General features: G+C 38.1%; 1 pseudogene; it reads right to left on the bottom strand.

Moving 5' to 3' along the window:
• Positions 1-7,748: 7,748 nt before the first annotated feature.
• Positions 7,749-10,703, bottom strand: LOC141491454 (DNA replication complex GINS protein PSF1 pseudogene; annotated as a pseudogene).
• Between the last annotated feature and the right edge of the window lie 1,440 nt (positions 10,704-12,143).

The following is a 12,143-nucleotide window of genomic DNA, read 5'->3' as shown; positions in this document are numbered from 1 at the left end:
CCATATGTACAATCTTGATTTGGATATTGTAGGCAATGATAAGGGAAGGCAGAAATAGGAGGCCCCAGATGTGGCGTTTCCCCCCCCTCTTATCCATAGGGCTCTCCTTCTCACATGCGGGCTGCTCAAGAATACTACATTGAGGATCAATTGTCTATGGACCCACATCCATTCAGAACTATAACTCATAAATCCCTGCTGTGTTTACTCTTACTAGTCATCCAGAAGATACAATTCAAAGCAGATGTCTTTTCTGAAATAGCATGATAAGAAAAGTAACAGTAGAACATTCTTTAATCCCATAAACTTAGTGAACCCTATTCCATAAACATCTATCCTATTGGTGGGATGAGTAGACAAATGGCATCACCCAAGAAAAGTCACACTGAAAGTTTCTGTTGGACATCATCATTCTTCCACACACCTAGGTCCAAAAGCTCCCTTTTATCTTTGGCCCCTCACATATCCAATCGGTTGTCAGACCTTGCCATTTCCAGCTTCACAACATCTCATATATGTTCCTTTCATTCTACTCACACAGTCAACACCATGGATAGCACACACACACACACACACACACACACACACACACACATACACACACACACATACACATAAAGTAGTTATTAATGGTATGATATTCAACTTGTCAGAGAAATCTCCAGTGGAGTGTCCCTGGATCTCTGTTTCGATCCTATGCTGCCTGAAATTTTTTTCAATGATTTGGATAAAGGCAGAGATGGTGCATTTTTATCAAATTTACAGATGGCAGACAAGTGGCACAATAGATAAAGCATTGGGCCTGGATTCAGGAGGACCTGAGTTCAAATCCAATCTTAGATACTTAATACTTAGCTATGTGATCTTGGACAAGTCACTTAACCCCATAGCTTTGCCAAAAAAAAAATCCAACCTCAGACATTTGACACCTTCTTGCTGATCCTGGGCAAGTCACTTAACCCTGATTGCCTCGAAAAAACTCCAAAATTTGCAGATAGCACAAAGGTGGAAAGGAGAGCTAATAGGCTGGATGAAAGGCCAGGTCCAAAATGAAATTGATAGGATTTGAATGTAATAGAGTATTATTGTGCTATAAGAAATGATGCAATACACAGTTTGAGAGAAACTTGGATTGCACTGATGTAGAGTGAAGTGAGCATAACCAAGAGAACATTTAATATTCTAACAACAATATTGCAAAAATGAAAATTTTTGAAAAGACAATTCTAAAAGAATGCTGTCCACCTCTTGACAGAAAGACAGTGAGCTAAATTTAAAGAATGAGATGTATGTTTTTTTGGATATGGCCAATGTATGGATTTGTTTTGTTTAATTATGCCTATTTGTCTTCTTCTGTCTTCTTAATTTCAGTGGAGGTGGAAAGGGGGAAAATGTTTAATAATTTAAAAACAAATTTAACTTTAAATACTGTAATAAAACAAAAAAACAAAAATGACATCGACAGGCTACAGAACTGAGTGAAAGCTAAGGATGGAAATTAATAAAGGTTCAAAAAAGTCAACTTCTCAGGTACAAGTTAGAGGAGGCATGGTTAGATGATAGTTTGAAAAATATCTGGAGGTTTTATTTAGTTGACTATGATTTTGAGTGGGTTATAAGTCAATATGGAGTCTAAAAAAAACTAAGGCTATTTGAGTTACACTAAAAGACACATTCTAGCAATAAGGAAGTGACAGTTCTGCCTATAATGAGTCCTCTCTGGTCAGACCATAGATGTAGTATTAAGTGTTCATACCTTAATTTAGAAAGGACATTTAAGTTTGAGTCCATGCATAAGAGAATCAATAGACAGAGCTGGGGTGTTTGGTCCGGAAGAAGAGAAGACTGGGGTGGGGTGGGATGTGCCAGCTTTGTTCAAGTAGTTGAAGAGCTCTCATGTTGATGCAGGATACAAGAAATGACATATTGGACTTGAAGGACATGCCTTTTGGGACAGGAAAGACTAGTTCATAGACCATCACCCATGAGTACTGCCTTGGCCACTCCTTTCAGGGCTGCCCCAGTGGCATAGGTATTGTGGTGAGTATTGGAGAGTACCTGGAGTCAGGTGCTAAAACACTTCCCAAGCATCACCCTTGTCCAGACCACTATGGAAATGCATTTAAGGAAGGGTTCCTGGAAGAGAAGCTCTTCTTCCTTCTTTCCTCCCCTCTGCAGAAGGGGCACTTTCTCTCTCTAAGCTAGAACCACCTGGTCTAGGTGTCTGGAGAACTATGGCCTCTGTTCCTTTCACTCTTCCTCAGGTCCCTCACCTAAACCTTTGTTTGCACCCATCCTCAAGCCACTTACAAGCACCTTACTTCTCTTTGGTAAAAAGAATTTAATCAATGAATTTTGCAGGCTTGTGAAATAAATCCTGAGCTATTTCAATTCCAGGGCAAGTTGTGTTTCTTTCACAAGAGTTCTCAATCTTTATTGGCAGCACTAATTTCTCCTGCAACATTATGAGAAATGGATCAGATTTGCTTCATCTGGTCCCAGAACAAAGAACCAAAGAGCAAGGAGTGGAAGTTTAAAAGAAAATCTGTGCTTATTATCAGGAAAACCCCCCTAACAATTAGTGTCAAGCATAAGTGAAATGGGCTGCTGTGGGAGGCTGAGGGTCTTCAAGCAGAAACTGAATGACCAGATAGACTATACTAGGAATTCCTTCTGGGGTCTGCGTTGGCTAGAGGGTCACTGGGGTCCTTTCCAACTCTAAACTGAGAGAACATGAGTGTCTGGGGCACATTTGATTAGGGACAACTCATGCCTCTATATATACTATATATATACTATGCTGATGATTCCTTTTGTTGATATTAACTACCTTCCCTAGACCCTTTCCTCATTGGGCACCACATCATTGCTGCCCAACCTGGGTTCCATATTCCTTCCATGCACCACTATTGTATTGTGTCTTGGGGCTTTTTCTCGATACTCCTGCTTGGACAGACTTACTGCTTCAACCTATAGCCTATAGTTGAGGGGCCATTTCCCCCGATGAAAGAAGTGGGCTTTGCCCTTTCTCTTAAGAGCCAAAAGTAGGGGTGGGTGTTGGCCATAAGGCCCAGCACCTGGTATTGTCACAGTAACCTCAGATCACACTCAAAATTCAAGAAATCTAAATGCTTTTTAGGGGTGAATTAATTAAATGATTGACCAAATATAGCAGACAATGATATAAATATTCAAATAGCCTTTGGTAGAAAAAAAATTTCCCTAACCCTAGCCTAGAAGATAAGCATTAACTAGGCCCTTCATACAGCCTCCTAGTCAATGAACTAGGGGCAGCAGTTATGGTAGGAGCAATATTTACTGTAGAAGTTAGACTCCTTTTTTTCTTAAAAGGTATTGAAACTCATTTTCAATGAATTTCCTAGAGACATTTAACTAGGGAAAATTTGAGCCACTGATGCAGCTTCCGGGTGGCCTAAATACAAAACCAGCCCCAGGGCAGTCAGTCATTGCTCTCCCTCAGAACTGACTATGGGCCAGCTTTGTTCACATTTAAACAGGAAAACCCTGCTCTAGTAAATGAAAGCTATATCTTTGCTGAGTAGTCTTTCAATATGTGGCTAAGTAAATTTCTCTTTGTAATTGTTTAAAGGTCTACCAGTGTCTCATTACATCCCAATTCCAAACCTGTACCCTCATCAGACAGACAAATTAGGACTGGCCTACAATAGTTTTTTCTCCTGGAGGAAAAGGAGGTTTGTTTTTTTTAGCTTCCAAGAGGCAAGCTCTTTAGTAATACAGAACAAAGAGTTCATTAGAATACATAGTCATTTAATCTATTGTAGAATTTCTTTACTCCAGTGACCAAAATCTGAATCCTCCTTCCAAGTCTCTAGCCACAGTCTGCTTTGGGATTAGAAAATCCCCTTTAGTTCTCATTATTTCCATATTGGCAACCTTTTCTTCTACCCCAACTCCCCAAAATGTAATTTCTGGATCTGCCTTGTGAGAAACTAAAGAGGGCATTCTGGGTCTGACACATTAGAATGGGCAGGAGAGAGTAAGGACAAAGGGTTAGAAGGGGCAGCTTTGAACCTTAGTTCTTCTGTTACAAGTTCCAGTCTTTCAAATCCTAGAAAATAACTGGCAATAAATCTCTCAAGCTTCCATTGCCCTGTCAAATAGAAGAACCATCAGAATGTTTGCAGAACTAGAAACCAGGGGGTGGGAAAAATCTGAGGATTGATTGAATTTCCAAGCATTGGGTCACCCCTGCTTCCAGGCTCTACCCACCTAACCCTCTGGACAGATGAATTTTTTCCCTTTAGTGAAGGTGACACCTCCTGAATGATTCCTTGATCAAGCAATCTTTAATGTCAGAACTCTCTTTTCTGATCTATCTGATTTTTATTATGCTACATTTGAGGCCTTCTGCTTGCTCTTTGCTCCTGATGTCAATTCTGGACCACTGGTCCTTTTCTCTATTTCTCTTTATTAGGAGTCCACCCATGATACCTTCAAACAATTACTGTCCAGGGAGTCTTTTTTTTTTTAGGTTTTTGCAAGGCAAATGGGGTTAAGTGGCTTGCCTAAGGACACACAGCTAGGTAATTATTAAGTGTCTGAGACCAGATTTGAACCCAGGTACTCCTGACTCCAAGGCCGGTGCTTTATCCACTATGCCACCCAGCCGCCCCTGTCCAGGGAATCTTTCATCTTTTCTAGGTGATTTTCTGGATGAAGTTATCCCCTTTACTAATATTGAGGTCAGTTTTTCCTGGCTCAGTCCCTAATCCTCTTTGGCATAGCCCCTTCCCCAGGACCAAGTCTATTATTATTATTATTATTATCATTATTATTATTAATCATTATTGTTATTGTTATTAGATAAAGTCTCTTCCAATTCTATGATGATTTAATAATAATGATAATAGCACTTTAAGGTTTTCAAAGCATTTTAAATATAGAAACTGACAGAATGACTTCAAGGAAAGGGCTTGCTAGATTAGGGTTTATCAGTGAAGAAATCACAAAACTGACTTAGAAGGGTTAAAAAAAGCTTAGATTTTAATTCACAGGTTACTGTAAAAGTTCACAGGTTAAGTTCTTTAGCAAGTTAAAGAAAATGAGTTTTTAAAAGAAAATAGGAAGTGTACACAAAGAAGAAACAACTATAAACTGGGCTGATATGAACATCAAGGATAGCTGAGAAGGAGGAAAGAGAAACAGCCACAAGATGTTGGCTTGGCTTAGCTCAACAAGGATCCAGCATGGAGAAGAGGGTGGGCAGAACCTTCATAGGGAGCCTAGCCCACCTCCTGTGCAGGGAGAAACCAGGGAGGGGGTCAAGGAGTGACCCACCTGGATGTGACTGGAGACAGGCATATACCTTCAAAGGCTAAGAACCAGGCAGGTGGAGTTGGGGTGGGGGAGTGGGCTGAGGTTGCTTTGTATTGTCTTAGTGAAATGACATTTAAGAAGAAGATTAGACTGAAAGAAATCAGAGGCCTACAGAAAATGCTAAACAAGCTCATATAGGTTAGACTAGGCAAATATTTCTCTAATATTTCTCCTTCATCAATATGCTATCGCTTTTTTTTTCTTGGTTTTTGCAAGGCAAACGGGGTTAAGTGGCTTGCCCAAGGCCACACAGCTAGGTAATTATTAAGTGTCTGAGACCAGATTTGAACCCAGGTACTCCTGAATCCAGGGCCAGTGCTTTATCCACTGTGCCACCTAGCCTCCCCTTTAATATGCTATCTCATTCATGAGGTAGGTGCTATTATTTCTGCCATTGATACAGATGAGGAAACTGAAACAGAATAGGAGACTCACCCAGATTCCCACAACTAATAAATATCTGAGGCAGGATTTGAACTCAAGTCTTCCTGACTCCAAGGCAGGAACCTTGACTGAACCACCTGGCTGCTCAGGGAGCCTGTCCATGATCCTTTTCAGAGATGAGATAATTAGTTTGGAACAGAGAGTAGATAGAGAAAAGAGTAAAGAGAAATAAGAGAGGAAAGGATGGTTGGCACCAGATTGGGGGAGAGGAAGGGATTACAATGCCACATCACCTACTATGTGGTCATGGTACATCCCTATTATCAATTCTCTTACTGTAACCTTCTTCCCTTGTCTTCTTCCTATCCCTACCTCCAACTGGACCTGTTGATCCTGTGCTTTGAGACTTCCAAACACTCATACTCCCACTACACACAACCCATTCATCCCTGCTGGAGATAATAAATTTCCAGCTCAATCTGAACTCCTCAGTCACTCATTTCATTGTTGCCTCTTCAGCAAAGGTGCTGGCAGCCCATTTTATGAGGCTATGCACCCTATTAATTTAATTTCTTGCTTTTTTTTAAAGAAAACATTTTTTGAATTCTCACTCATAAAGGACATTATTTAGATTCATTCAACAAGTTTAAGCAACAAAAACTTAAGTCTGCTTTTAAAATTAACTTTAAACTAAACTTTAAACTTTATTTTAAAAAGATACAAACTTGGGGGTACTCTAGGAAGATGGCAGAGTAGGTCTGACAAGTCCAAGCTCTCTAGATTTCCTCCACTAACAAGTCAAAAAAAAGCAAAAAAAATTTTGGACAGAACGGTGTTCCTTTTGGGACAACCGGAGAAGATTCAAAGAAAGAGCTTGGGACCAGGATCAAGATTCTGCTGGCTGAGTGAAGTACAAACACCTCCAAGCTAGCCCAGGTTGGATGGTAGGGTAGCCTCGGCCTCAGGCACAGTAATTTTCACCTTTCAAACAGTTCAGGGTGGGGGGCAGGAGGTCTGGAGTTTGAGCAGATGAAGAGTGGGAACTTCTGCTGATAAGGGATGCCAGGCCCAGTTGTGAAGGTGAGACAAGATCCTGGGCAAAAAGGAGACAGCCCACTCCTGGTGAATGAAGAAGCAGGGGCACTGGGACCTGCTGGTTGTAGACACTTACTGGAGAACTGAGTTCTTAGTCTTGGTTCCAGGCCAGATGGAAGAACCAAAGGTTATAGTCACTGGAGGGTTCTCAGGGAATAAGATCATTTCCAGTGCAGTGTACTGAGAAGCTTAGATAGGGAAAAGGGTGCAGAGGTTGGGCCCAGGACTAAGATCCTAAGGTCAAGGCACCATCCCCTACATCCCAGGACAAAAGGTGAATGCAAGAAAAAGCTGTTAAAAAAATTTTTTTAATCATCAGGCAAACAGTTACTATGGGAATAGAGTTCATCTTTTAGAGGAAGATTTTGAATCAAAAAAAAGTCTCTCCTACCTCAAAGAGAAATGTCATATGGCTTGCTGCTCAAAAAAGAATTCATAGAGGAACTGAAAAAAAAAGACTTTAAAAATCAAATAAGAGAGAGTGAGGAAAAACTAAAAAAGAAAATAAGATCAAGAAAAATAAGAAAATTATCAAAAAGAAAGTAAATCAACTGGAAAAGGAGAATTAGAATCTTTTTTTTGTCACTTGTAAATTTGTATTTTATTTGTAAGTTAACTGAATGTAATTAAGAGGAAAAAACCCAACATTTCATATCTTTTTACAAAAACATGCTAATCTTGTCCCTGAAGAGTTCCAACACTGCTTTTAGGGCATTTAAATACTAATTTGTTTACACTGGAATACTTTTGCAACTTCTTTTCTGACAATGAGATATAAGGACTTTAGACTAGACTGTCAACTTAAACTCCTTTTTTTAATTCGATTATAAATCCAATTAAGTTTTACCTTATCTCTATTAAGCAATAACGATCAACTCATTCCCCAAAGGTTATTTATTCTTTAGAAAAACAAACTTCCAACATTTTTCTTAGCATCAGGAATCAGAAATACATGAGTAAATTACATAAAAAAATATCCAACTATAGTTTTTAGGAACATGGAATGGGAGAAGGGCAGAGAGATATTTTAGTGGGTTCAACACTACACTAAAAACAAAGTTTTCTCAAAGTTTTCAGGATGTTGTTAAGATAGAACATGTTCTAGGACTCCTTGTCTGATTAACTGTTCACATTTCCATCTAGGCAAGAAATGCTGGCTGGTTTTTTTTTCAATAAAACTTAAGTCCCATCATCAACTTCAAATTCTCCAGTCTTTTAGACACCGTACCTCAATGTACAGGCTTTTAGGGGGTTTCATATCTTGTGCAATATCTAATCCTTCATCTCCACCCAAACATCTCATGTATGTAGCAAGAGACTTTTTATAGTGATTGAACCATTCTATTTCTTCAGCTGACATGTGAAATCTCAGTGCATTTGGCAAAACACTGCCATATTCCCACCTGAGAGCTCTAATCCGAAGCAATCCATCATACAAATATGCAACTATGCAACGTCGATTTCTCAGCAAAGGACTCTGTCGAAATTTGATCATCGGAATTAAGTCACTTCATCCATCTCACTTAGTTTCATTTACATCGGCCTGGTTCTGTTCATACAAAGCTTTCATTTCTTGCAGAACTTGCCTGGTTCCATCATGGGTGAAGGCTGGGAGCTGCCTGTGGGGGGCACGGGGCGCTCCTCCCTCCCTCCGGTCCTGGGCAGGAGGCCGAGAATTAGAACCTTAAGGAACAAAATGACTTTTCGAAAATTAGAATTGAGCAAGGGGACACCAGTGACTTCGTCTTATAAAAGACAAAAAATAATAAGACAAAATATAAAGAATGGGGTGCACAGCTCAGTGGCGCAGTGGATAGAGCATGGGCCTTGGAGTCAGGAGTACCTGAGTTCAAATTCAGCCTTAGACACTTAATAATTACCTAGCTGTGTGACCTAGAGCAAGTCATTTAACCCCACTGCATTGTCCCCCAAAATTATAAAGAATGAACATATAAAACAGAAGGAGAATAAAAATTAAAAGAGAAGGTGAAATACCTCACAAGAAAAACAATAGATCTGGAGAACAGGTCAAGAAGAGAAAACATAAGAATAATTGGATTATTTGAAAGCTATAATTAAAAAAATCTTGATACAATAATGCAAGAAATAATTAAAGTGTTAGAAAGGGATCCTAGGTAGAACACTGACAGGAATATCATAGCTAAATTCTCAAACCCCTAAGTTAAATTAAGATTAACGAGAAAAAGCAATTCAAATAAGGCAGAATCACAATTAGAATTACATAAGACCTAGCAGCAGTTACTTTAAAAGACCACAGGTCTTGAAATACAACGTATTGAAGAGCAAAGAACTGAGATTGTGACTGAAAAGATCATATCCAACAAAGTTAAGATAACCCTGAATGAACAAAAATGGACATTTAACAAATTACCAGACTTTCAGGGTTTTGCTGCAAAAAGACCTGAACTTAAAAGAAAATTTGACATACAAGAACCAAAAGAAATAGAAGATAAACATCAAAGACTAATTACGGTGGCGTAGTGGATAAAGCACTGGCCTTGGAGTCAGGAGTACCTGGGTTCAAATCCGGTCTCAGACACTTAATAATTACCTAGTTGTGTGGCCTTGGGCAAGCCACTTAACTCCATTTGCCTTGCAAAAACCTAAAAAAAAAAAAAAAAAAAAAAAAAAGACTAATTACGGGAGACTCAATAAGGACAAATTGTTTACCCTCTATACATGAAAATGTAAACCATATATCCAAGAATTCTTCCCTTATGCGACCTGCCATACCTCCCCATTAATCTACACACCCTTTTATATACTCTCTTGTCCTATTCCTTTACCCTTTAATTCATAACCCTCTCTATCCCCTTCTTTTATTTTTTTCTGTATTTAGAAAACTTTTTCATCTTTATATATATATATATATATATATATATATACATATATATATATATACATATAAATATATATGTGTGTATGTATTTGTATCATTCCCTCTTTAACCCATTCCCTATGAGAGTAAGTTTCCAGAACTACCAGCTCTCCATACCCAACTATCAATTCTCCTCATACTTCATTTGTATAAGATGGTATCTTTTTTAAAAATCTTTTCCTAAATCATTACTTTTAAGAATCCCATGCTACTCAATTCTACGCCCATCTTTCCTCTACCTACCCAATTACTAATAACAATCTTTGAAGGATGGTTGATTAAAGAATAGGAGGGCAAGGTAGCACATAGAAGTAAAGTAGTAGGATAAGGAGAGTTTGTTGCTTTCAGGAAATGTTATAAAAATGAGAGATACACACAAACCAAAAATATATCTATAAATATATATATATGTATATGTATGAGGTTATGTGTATATGAATATATATTAAAATGTCTATATGTGGGTATATATATATGTATACAACTATTATTTAAGTATATATATATATCTATGTATACACACATATACATGTTTATAGTCATCTTGGGGGTAGGGTAAAGGGGAAAACTATTAGTGCAAAACAGAAAATAGAAAAAAATCTGTAAGGAACCAAAATAATTTTGAACACAATGTGTAATATGTATTATATAGACTTTCTTGAAATTAAAATTTATTACTTTATAGTATAAATCTTCTCTTATGTCTTGCTATGAACATACAATTTTTTTATTTTGTAAAATAAAAAATAGACCAAAAAATAAATTTAAAAATGCAAACCTAAGATATAAAATTTGTTTGCCTTAGTGATTATCATGCATGCACAAAGGTGCAATAAATTTTCATGATCCTTATCTTTAGCCAGATAAAATACTAACTCAAGTTGACCAAAACAAGATAAAGGAGTCTTCATCTGTCAAATGAAGCATTGCTTACCAGGAATTTTGGATTTAAATTCCTCAACTGCATCATGATACTTAATATATTTTGTACCTCCTAATCAATATGCAACATCACAAGAGAACTGAAGAAAGGTTGGGACACTATAATCTTTCACATCTTCTAGTTTCAAAAATGCTTTTTCTCATGAATAACTTTATTAACAGGTAAGAATGCTAAGCATGGAACAGATTTGTCAAAGGCCTAGAATGCAGAAGTCTCTTCTGTTTCCTAGAGTTCTCAAGTGACTCTCTGCTGGGTGTTCGTATTGTGCTGGAGAAAGAACTATCATAACCCCAAAGCAATTCAATTTCAGTTTCCAACCCATCTGAGGACATTTTAAAGTTGTTGGCAATGATTCAAATATTATCCCTGCCAATAATATTGTCCCTGACTAAGTTCTATTGCAATCACAATTTAACTTCATATTCAAATTATTGGTCAATGCTAGCAATTATTAAGTCCAAAAATGGTAGAATGAAATTATTCTCTCTTGCTCCTGTTTTTTTTTTTTTAATCAAAAGTAATGCTAGGGGGCAGCTAGGTGGTGCAATGGATAGAGCACCGGCCCTGGAGTCAGGAGTACCTGAGTTCAAATCCAACCTCAGACACTTAATAATTACCTAGCTGTGTGGCCTTGGGTAAGCCACTTAACTCCATTGCCTTACAAAAAAACCTAAAAAAAACCCCAATATACAAAGGGATATGTAAGTATAGCTATAGCTGAGAAGATATAACAAGAATATCTCAATAGCTGGGGAGAATGGACTCAAATTGAGTGTGGTGGGGATCAACATACACTCTACTAATTAAGTTGTTCCAAATATGACAGTCCGGTCAATGAACAAAGGCAACCCTTTCCGCACAGAAGCTAGCCATTGATGTGAATCTATGGGTACGGTCAAGAGTTGGTCTACCAATCTAGGCTGTTTGCAGACTCAGGCATGAGGTCCATTGCTGAATTCCAGTGCTCTCTCAACCTTTTAAAGTTCATCAGAACACAAACTAGTTCATCTCATTTCCAATACTCCTTCACCTAAAACAGGAAAGAACAGACATAACATAGACAGAAATAAAGCCTTGTGCTCATGGTTTCATGTTCACTATGATAGAGAGAAAGAGGAAGCTAGCAGAAGAAATCCCCTGACACTGTGGCTAATATCTCTGTTCCAATCTAGAGGCTTATAGCCATTCTTGTCTTGGTCTATACTGGGGGGAAAAAGGACACTCAAATTGTTTTCTTCTTTAGATGTCTTCTATACATAGATATCCAGTCCCTTCCAGGGAAACAATTGAAGGTTTTTCCTCTTAAATGTGGTAAGTGGAAAGTCCAGGGATCAGAATCATCATGTGAAGGAAAAAGTTAGAGTTAAACAAACCACTGGTACTTTCCATATCAATCAGTCTGTAAACTTGTTTCCTAATTTACTTCAAGGAAATATACTCAATTTAGACTGTAAGACCTACAGA

This window comes from Macrotis lagotis, chromosome 1 (genome assembly GCF_037893015.1).
Source record: "Macrotis lagotis isolate mMagLag1 chromosome 1, bilby.v1.9.chrom.fasta, whole genome shotgun sequence".
Lineage (NCBI taxonomy): Eukaryota > Metazoa > Chordata > Mammalia > Peramelemorphia > Peramelidae > Macrotis > Macrotis lagotis.
This window is presented reverse-complemented; position numbering and strand designations above follow the sequence as displayed.